Source organism: Hydractinia symbiolongicarpus, chromosome 8 (assembly GCF_029227915.1).
Source record: "Hydractinia symbiolongicarpus strain clone_291-10 chromosome 8, HSymV2.1, whole genome shotgun sequence".
NCBI lineage: Eukaryota > Metazoa > Cnidaria > Hydrozoa > Anthoathecata > Hydractiniidae > Hydractinia > Hydractinia symbiolongicarpus.
Window position 1 is genome coordinate 14,384,358 of NC_079882.1, and position 10,179 is coordinate 14,394,536.

General features: G+C 45.9%; 1 pseudogene; it reads left to right on the top strand.

Annotated features, from left to right (window-relative positions):
• Positions 1-217: 217 nt before the first annotated feature.
• LOC130654561 (ankyrin repeat domain-containing protein 50-like) lies at positions 218-1,024 on the top strand (annotated as a pseudogene).
• Positions 1,025-10,179: the final 9,155 nt, after the last annotated feature.

The window sequence follows — 10,179 nt, forward strand, 5'->3', positions numbered from 1 at the left end:
TAACACATAGAAAGTGGAGCTCTCTAGCGCACTTTCGACTTATCGCCGTTTTTTGAGTCAAACTCTAATTTCAAGGGTCTAGCGCAGCACTGTTTCCTCGCTATATTGATCCTCTGCGCAAAGGGTCAATACCGCGGACAATTACCGCTGTGCTGCAGCACTCTCGTACGAACGCAATATTGTGACCCTGGTTGGGGTCACAACATAATAAAGAGAAATGACTTGGTTCAAGAATGCAATCATGGAACTTCCAGCTCTCAATGGTCACATCGAGATTGTTAAACTGTGCAAAGAGTGGGGTGCGACAGACTTTAATTGGGCTCTACGAAATGCAGCTGAAAATGGTCACATCGAGATTGTTAAACTGTGCAAAGAGTGGGGTGCGACAGACTTTAATTGGGCTCTACGAAATGCAGCTGAAAATGGTCACATCGAGATTGTTAAACTGTGCAAAGAGTGGGGTGCGACAGACTTTAATAGGGCCATTCTTATTGCAGCTCTCAATTGTCACATCGAGATTGTTAAACTGTGCAAAGAATGGGGTGCGACAGACTTTGATTGGGCCATGAACCTTGCAGCTGAAAATAGTCACATCGAGATTGTTAAACTGTGCAAAGAATGGGGTGCGACAGACTTTAATGGGGCTCTAGAAAGTGCAGCTGAAAATGGTCACATCGAGATTGTTAAACTGTGCAAAGAGTGGGGCGCGACAGACTTTAATTGGGCTCTAGAACTTGCAGCTGAAAATGGTCACATCGAGATGGTTAAACTATTCAAAGAGTGGGGTGCGACAGAGTTTAATGGGGATCTAGAACTTGCAGCTGAAAATGGTCACATCGAGATTGTTGTATTGCTGCGTGGTTTTGATGTCATTCATGATAAATTGCTGCGGCATCATCACAAGCGTAATTTTTATGCAAAACTATGGAATGAGGTACTGCCAGTGGCGTGGCATCCGGATTGATTTTGGAATTGGTGTGTAGATGAGGAAGAGAAGCGCGAGATATCTAAATTATGGAAGTAATGTCCAGTATTTTGATCCTGGTTGAGGTTTAAAAAATCTATAATAAAGAGATGCCTTTCCTATCTGCAGAACAATTTGATGCCTTGAAATCAGAACACGAGAGTATTATGAAGTGGCGTGATGTTCCCACTGGAATCATATTCAAAATTGAGTATGTTGAAGAGATCAAGACCAAAAAAGGTGATGCAACTGTCATCACATTGATCGATTGTGATGGTGAACCATTTCAAGCATGGGCAACGAGTGTACTGAGAGAAGCTTTGATAGGTCGAACGGGTCAGATGTTCATCAAGTCACTGGGAAAGAAACAATCTACGAAGAATCCTGGTCAATTTTACTATGATTACGACCTTGTGGAAGTGGAAGACTAAAAAAAAAAAAAGTAATCTTTTGTGACTGGAGACAGTCACAAAAAATAACGAAAGCCTGGCGCTGTTCACATAAACAAATGGACAAACTGCGACAAGAAGCTAAAGCCTTAGGTCTCAAAGGGTACTCTACGCTGAAGCGAATAGACCTTATTGAGGCCATACGCAAGGTCAAGTATAAGGATGCGTCGACACAAACGGACGGACCGTACTGCGAGCCTTGTGCTAAAATTGCATGGGAGAAAAATCTAGCTCAATATTTGAGGGATCTCGCTAAAAAACAGCGACGTGTCGTACATGATGGCGACTTGCTCATAGATCAAGATACGGGAGAAGTGATCGTCTAGTATGTTGACCAACATATTAGACTTTGTAAGCAGGTGGAGACTCTAAGTAGCGCTGACATACTGCGCAGATTGCAGTTTTTTAAAAATTTCATCTTTAGCTTCTTGCCTGCCTTGTGCTAGCAACTCTGCGCGTTCATTATCGTTGATGGATTTCACAGCTTTTTTCGTTCGTTGTCGGATCTGCTCCTTGAGTACCATGTAGCGCTGTTTTTCCTGCATGATCCATGTAAACTCGTAGTCTGAAATTGTACCATCTTGGATCGCTCTGGAGATCTTATCGTAAACAGTGTCTAGTTTTGATTCAGCTAGGAGTTTGATGCATTCGTGCTTGTGCACCTTGTGCTCTAGTCGCTTCGAGGCATTCTTCAAACCTACCTGGCCCATGCCCACTGCAAGAGCCGCGACTTCAAGGCCAATTGCTATGGGGGTTCCGAATCCGGTTGCATGCGTGGCAATACCTGCTGCGGAGGTGATGACAGTTACAGCAATCATGCCATGATCAGCATAGCGAAGCCCCATCCCCCAAAGCTTGAACTTTTTGTAGGGTTTTTCTCTCTCTTTGATCTCAGACCGCAGGTACTGCTCGATTTCTTCGATCTTTTTTAGTCTGTAGACCTGACTTTCTTGCTCCTGCGGAGCCGCCAGGCGATCAGGCTCCTGCTCAGGCGCACTTGGCGGCAAAGTTGGGTAAAGCTTCATATCTACCATTTATTCTATGAGTAAATGCATCGTAATTCCGACGAACGAAACATTTTTTTCATGGTGATGCTCGTCCGTCAGCATGAACTCCAGTCTGTCTGTTGAGCCTTTCAAAGGAAGGTATATTGGAGTGTCAAAACTCCACGTAAGCATGTCCCCCCATGCGTTTAATTCTTTGGTGGGAAGCAAAGCAAGAATTTGTTATTTCTTCCCATCCAGTAGGCAATCGTCTTCATCCAGCTGGGTGCAAACGAGTCTTAATCTTTGGTACACGTCAGTTTTGTAGTAGCTGTCATAGTCGCCTTTGGTAAAGTACTTTTTTGCAGGGTCGTAGGGTAGCCCCATAAGCTCCTGTAGTTTTTGATGGATTACCACAGTATACCCGTCACTAACCCTAAGTCTGCAGAGTCCATTTTTCAGGACAAACAGCTTAATCTTGTCCCCTGCTTGGCTGTTGACGATGGCCGCGATATCTTCAATCTTGTACAAACCGTTCATTATTTTAATTCGGGTAACAGTCTGATCAGGTCCTACTTTGCGTATTGTAAAATCGTTGTTACTGTAGAGGTTCAGCCATACGGGCCTGATACTTATCGATTTCAGGGCAATTCTCGTGTCCTGCCCTAGGTAATCGTCAAAAATCGTAGGCTTCTCTATATCCGTGACATACAGCTGTCTCATGTTTCTTTAAAGAAACATGATCATTTATAGCTATAACCACAAGGCAAAATACAAGTCCAATAGAGGCGAATGGCCTCTCGTTGTAATTAATCTAGAACATCAAGACCTCTACGTTTCTACAGAATCGCACATTCCTGTGACCTTCTCGATGTTCACGAAATACCCCATAAAAGTCCCCACTAACCTGTTAAACGACCCCGTAAGTGTAAATTGGACCGGTCAAGCCCTTGGCTACTGGAATATACAAGTTAATTTCGCCTGTCATTGCGCTAGCACCGCCTTGGGTATATCCGCCAAACACTTGAATGACTCCGTCCCTCTCATCAACAGTATCTTTAAATTCCACGTCTATTACCACATGCGACGTATCCTAGCGAGAATGAAGGTACCCATGCCATACGATGACGGCTTTTCTCAATACGAGAACCCCTACTCTACTTCTGGATATGCCCAGATTTGTCGTGAATATGGTGCCGACCCCAATGCCCAGTACAAGTTTAAGGCTCTCATGTCCTCGCTCACAAATGGTAGATGGTGGCCGCAAGTAGATGGTGATTGGGCCAAGTTTATTATGCCTACGAGCCAAGGCCTGACATCGGAAGGTCTGACGAAGCTTAGCGAGAGTATTCGTGTTTACGTGATTTTACTACTAGGGTCCCAAGCTGATGCCAAGGCATCCCTTATAGGTTCGGGTGCTGACAATTTCACAGCGAGACAGATACTACTACAGAAATTCGAAGCCATGGTACAACGTGAGGAGAACGTAGGCCACGATATCACTGAGTTTCAAAAGGTGCTTCAATATGCCAGGACCCCAGTGAATTTTGCCGTGATGCACCACGTGTACATGCTACCATCCGATATGAACCTGCGTATTGGTAAAATTGTGGGGTATAACAACAACATCTTGATTGCGCCGGCGAGTGCGATGATTGGCATAAGGCTAGACCTAAACAACAAGCCCATTACCACACAGCCTCGGGGTTTGAAACGAGGTGCTACACGGCAAGAAATATCGAGAGGTGGTGCCCATACAGGCCGGGGGTCTGAAAAGATACCTCAGTCAGGTCTAGGAGATGGAAACCCTCACGAGGACACCAAGGCCACCTTGGTTACTGCGGGAGTAGGTCTCATCTTAGCATATCTATGGCTTAAATAAAGGTGCTCATGCTGAGCCGCAAGGCGATCTAATATGTTTTTTTGTCAACATACTAGATCATCTACGACTTCTTGCCTCTCTTATATGCCACAACAAAAGCAGCAGCGGCAGCGATCGCTATGTAGAGGTGCTTGGCTACATATTCGACAACTTTTGCTGCTACTCTGAAAAAGAACGAGACAACCGTGCCAATAATCCCTGGTAGCGCTGCACCTGCCTTACCTGCTAAGTATTTCAAAAATTTTCCAAGCGTTTCCAGCTGTTTTTGTATAAAACCCTTCCCTGCGGCACTTCCTCCTGCGCCTGTTGCGGAACCTCCACCTTTAACTGCGAGTACAATGGTGGAAATCAGTAGACCAACAGCCGCCACGATGCTAGCTATAGTAACCCCCTGCTCCTTGAACAAGATTCTAAGCTTTTCAGCTAGAGATTTATCGTCTTCTGTGATTTTCATCAGCGTTTCCTTAATTGCGTTCAGTTGGCTCTGGGTATCCGAGGAAAGTAAACCGTGTGCTTCTCGTACTGCTTCCTTTTGATCTTGGAGTCGTTCTAGCTCTTCATTGGCCCTCGCGATATCCTCGTTCCAGATAGCTAGCTGCTCTTCGAATGCCCCTGGTGTAGCCTTCTTCGTCTCAAGCCTTTTCACCTTGGCTTCTGCTTTAGCGATCTTGCTGTCGTAGAAGATCATCTTGTTTTTCAAGTGCTTTAGGTTACCCTTTAGCGTTTGAAGCTCGAGGTTGAGCCCTCTTCTTTCACGCTCTGTGAAGCCAAAAGGAGTCTCTTGCTCTTGCTGAGACGGTAGGCGATCGATCAGGCTCTCCGTTTCATCAAGGAAGTTCTCGAGCAGCGGCATCATTTCGATATCATCGGCCTTCTCTTGCTGAGACGGGCTTCGCCCTTCCGCTGACATGGCCGCTAGGCGATCAACGTGAACAATCTCGTTAAGGAGTTTCTGAACCATTACTTTACTGCCTTTGTTTGGTGTAGTATAGTCGGTAAACCCCATGACTCGCAAGCGATTTGTACCTAACCTCCTCTTTATCTCGGCAACGCTCCTCAATTCACCATGCCTTTTCGTGATCTCTATGCCATCGAAAAGAAGCTGGTTTCCCCGTGCCTCAAACTCGTTGTAATATCTCGCGCTTGGCTGCCCCAGCTCCTCACCAAGGTGTTCGTAAAGATCGTCGACTTTTGATTTTAACAGCTCTTCCCTCTGTCTTGTCGTGGTGTCTCGTGCTGAGCCGGATTGTTCCTGATCTTGTTGCTGATGCAGATCGGGCATTAAATTGGCATCAGGCCTACTGAAATCCTCGTCTGGAATGTTTTCCTCTGGCGTAAAGTCGTCTCCTTCGTATATTGGATTAATCGGCATTTATTTGAAACGAAAATCAGCTAATAATAAAGCATGAGTAACATATTCGGAACTAAGCTCGATCCCTACGCGGAGATTAAAACAATGATGGCTATGAAAGGGAAGAAGCAGCGTGTAAAAGTAAGTCATGTGCCTAGTACGATTAATCAGAACGAGGACTTGTATGTTGACATCCCCAACATGGGGCAGAACGATGTAATTTTTCCAGGCAGTATCAAACTACTTTTCGATCTGGAACTTACGGGAACAAACACGAAGCGCACTATCGTCAGCAATATAGGTAAATCCTTGGTGCAAAATCTTCGTATCACTTTGAATAGCAACGAGGTGCAAAATATTAGCGACTACAGGGTGCTCGCTACCTACAAGGACCTATGGTTGCCCAAGTTTGATCGGGAAAACAACTTGATCCTAGAGGGGATCAATCCCAACGACGGTACAATCCGCGCCTTACAGGCCAAAGCGACTGATCATGTAGGCACGGATGAGGAAAAAGCGATCGTTGCAGCTTATGGCAGCACGTTTTGCATCCCTATCGGTAAAATGTTTGAATTGACACGAGACTTGCCGTTCTACCAGCCAGGGCTACACGATAGGCTGCAATTCGTTATACATTTTGCATCATATGGTGACGTTATCAAAGATGGTGGTACGGTGTCTTCAGGAAGCACGGCAGCTAAACCCGCAGACAGTGCGTACAAGATCACTAATATCGCACTAGAGTTTGACAAGGTTAATAACAAGGGTCTCGCGAGCGCTATGATGTCACGGTATAGTCGTTTGGCGCTACCCTATGAAAGGGTTCTCCGTAGCAAAGTTGTCACGATAAAAAAGGCTGATACCAGCTACAATTTGCAAATTGATACTCCAGCAAAAAGTATAAAAGGCGTCTTATTATTGTTCGTAGATCCGGGGAAAGTGAAGGCTTACTCGGGTGCTAACGAGGTCTTCTACAACCCAAAGATCGAAAAAATCTTGATCACTGTCGAGGGTGAACCTAATGAGCTCTACACGCACGCGATGCTCCCGAAAGATCACCTCGAGCAGATCGTAAACTTATTCGGTAGCCACGATTCAAAGGTGACGATTGGGCAGTTCTTCACAGAGAGATACACCCTGTTTGTTGATTTCCGAGCATCACCTGATCATAGTCTACACGGTTCCGGAAGGCCATTACAGAGATTGTCAGACGGTATAACCTTGCATATGACCAAGAAAGCAGACGGAACAACGGGGGATATTAAATGCTACGTTTTCCTACTTCAAGATGCTTAGCTGAACATCTTAGATGGGCGTTTTCACAGTGTCGAATATTAAACGAGAATCCCAAAATAAAGATGGCAAGCATATTAGTACTCGCGGGTGGGGCTATAATCAATGCCCTCGCGTTCTCGGGGAGCAACTATTTGTTCAGTAAGCTGTCAGGCCATGGTGAGGCCGAGCGTAAAAGGCACGACAAGGCGATTGAACAGCTTCAAGCAGCTCAGCAACAGTGGGTAAGAGATCGGCAGGCAAAGATCGATTGGTATAACCATCAACAAGAGCTGAAAAGGCAAGCTGGAGAGAGCTTGAAGGAGCTCGATGAAGGTATGAGAGACTATTACATCGCAACGATCGAGAAGGCTCCTAAGTTATCCGACTTCTACACGCCTAGCAAGCAGCAACAAGACGGTGAGCTAACGTTCATCGTTGGATCCTTAGCCCTCCTTGGTTTTGCAGTGTACAAGTTCGCCTAGCGTCTCCACAGGAGTTATATGTAAAGTGTTTTTGACATGTAATAAACATGTCGAATATTCCCACAGAGGTAGAAAAATTGAGCAGTATTTACTATCAACCCACACATCTCTGGATCGGAAACGAAGCCATTGAAAAACTTGTTGAACTTAGTGGTTTGTCTATGAAAAAAGTCAAAATCTACCTTGCCAACCAGGCCTTCTGGCAGGTTCACATTCCAGGACCAAAGGTGGTAAAACATCCTCATTACACCGTTACAGTTCCAAATGCAGTACATCAATTTGATTTGCTTAGCATGCCTCATGATCGCCTGTATGGCTCGAAATACAAATACATTCTTACTGGAATTGACATTGCCAGCAGGTTCAAAGTGGCGAGACCCCTGCGAACGAAAAAGGCTGCAGAAGTGGCCAAAATGATCGAGGACATTTACGCGAAGCCCGGAGGCAAGGCCAGACCCTTGACGTGGCCCGAGACTGTCATGATAGATGCAGGAACCGAGTTCCTTGCAGACGTTACAAAGACCTTTCAAAAACATGACGTCAAGATCGACAGGACGGTGACAAAGTACCATCATCGCCACACTGCCTTTGTGGAAAACTTCAACAAGCAGCTCGCGAGACGTCTCTTCAAGGCTCAAGATGCTCAAGAGCTCAACGAAGAGGGTAAGGTCTCGACGATATGGGTCAAGCAACTCTACAAAATTGTCGATCAGATGAACAACACCAAAACCGCTGGAATCAAGATGAAACCAAACGATGCAGTCAAACTCGACGAGGTTCCACAAAAAGCAAGCTACAAGCCTGACAAGAAGCCTCTGGCAGAAGATGGTCTCTACCGATATTTGATGCAACCTGGTGAAGAGCATGGAGATCAGAGAAGACGTGCAACTGACATGATTTGGTCGAAAAAACGTTCCGTTTGGACCGCATCGTCAACGAACCAAACAACCGAACGATGTACTACCTTGCAGATGGGTCGCCTAGCGGCTCCGCAGGAGCGCCAGAGCGTGTGTTTGTGAAAGAAGAGCTTTTGCGGGTTTCTGAAGACACAAAGCTGCCTCCTGAGCATGTTAAGGAATGGTAAATTTCACGAGCCAGATGACCATTTCACAGGTTCCCCCGTACCGGGGAAACCGCTCAGTTGGCATTGTATAAGCGTGGTTAATGTGAACCTGTGGTTCACGTTAATACCTACCCGAGCAACATCCCTTTAATCATCGTCATCGCTGGAGTCAATCGGATGAAGGCGGGTATAATCATAAGGAGCTAGGGTGTAGAATGGATCAGTAGAATCCCAAAATAAAGATGGCAAGCATATTAGTACTCGCGGGTGGGGCTATAATCAATGCCCTCGCGTTCTCGGGGAGCAACTATTTGTTCAGTAAGCTGTCAGGCCATGGTGAGGCCGAGCGTAAAAGGCACGACAAGGCGATTGAACAGCTTCAAGCAGCTCAGCAACAGTGGGTAAGAGATCGGCAGGCAAAGATCGATTGGTATAACCATCAACAAGAGCTGAAAAGGCAAGCTGGAGAGAGCTTGAAGGAGCTCGATGAAGGTATGAGAGACTATTACATCGCAACGATCGAGAAGGCTCCTAAGTTATCCGACTTCTACACGCCTAGCAAGCAGCAACAAGACGGTGAGCTAACGTTCATCGTTGGATCCTTAGCCCTCCTTGGTTTTGCAGTGTACAAGTTCGCCTAGCGTCTCCACAGGAGTTATATGTAAAGTGTTTTTGACATGTAATAAACATGTCGAATATTCCCACAGAGGTAGAAAAATTGAGCAGTATTTACTATCAACCCACACATCTCTGGATCGGAAACGAAGCCATTGAAAAACTTGTTGAACTTAGTGGTTTGTCTATGAAAAAAGTCAAAATCTACCTTGCCAACCAGGCCTTCTGGCAGGTTCACATTCCAGGACCAAAGGTGGTAAAACATCCTCATTACACCGTTACAGTTCCAAATGCAGTACATCAATTTGATTTGCTTAGCATGCCTCATGATCGCCTGTATGGCTCGAAATACAAATACATTCTTACTGGAATTGACATTGCCAGCAGGTTCAAAGTGGCGAGACCCCTGCGAACGAAAAAGGCTGCAGAAGTGGCCAAAATGATCGAGGACATTTACGCGAAGCCCGGAGGCAAGGCCAGACCCTTGACGTGGCCCGAGACTGTCATGATAGATGCAGGAACCGAGTTCCTTGCAGACGTTACAAAGACCTTTCAAAAACATGACGTCAAGATCGACAGGACGGTGACAAAGTACCATCATCGCCACACTGCCTTTGTGGAAAACTTCAACAAGCAGCTCGCGAGACGTCTCTTCAAGGCTCAAGATGCTCAAGAGCTCAACGAAGAGGGTAAGGTCTCGACGATATGGGTCAAGCAACTCTACAAAATTGTCGATCAGATGAACAACACCAAAACCGCTGGAATCAAGATGAAACCAAACGATGCAGTCAAACTCGACGAGGTTCCACAAAAAGCAAGCTACAAGCCTGACAAGAAGCCTCTGGCAGAAGATGGTCTCTACCGATATTTGATGCAACCTGGTGAAGAGCATGGAGATCAGAGAAGACGTGCAACTGACATGATTTGGTCGAAAAAACGTTCCGTTTGGACCGCATCGTCAACGAACCAAACAACCGAACGATGTACTACCTTGCAGATGGGTCGCCTAGCGGCTCCGCAGGAGCGCCAGAGCGTGTGTTTGTGAAAGAAGAGCTTTTGCGGGTTTCTGAAGACACAAAGCTGCCTCCTGAGCATGTTAAGGAATGGTAAATTTC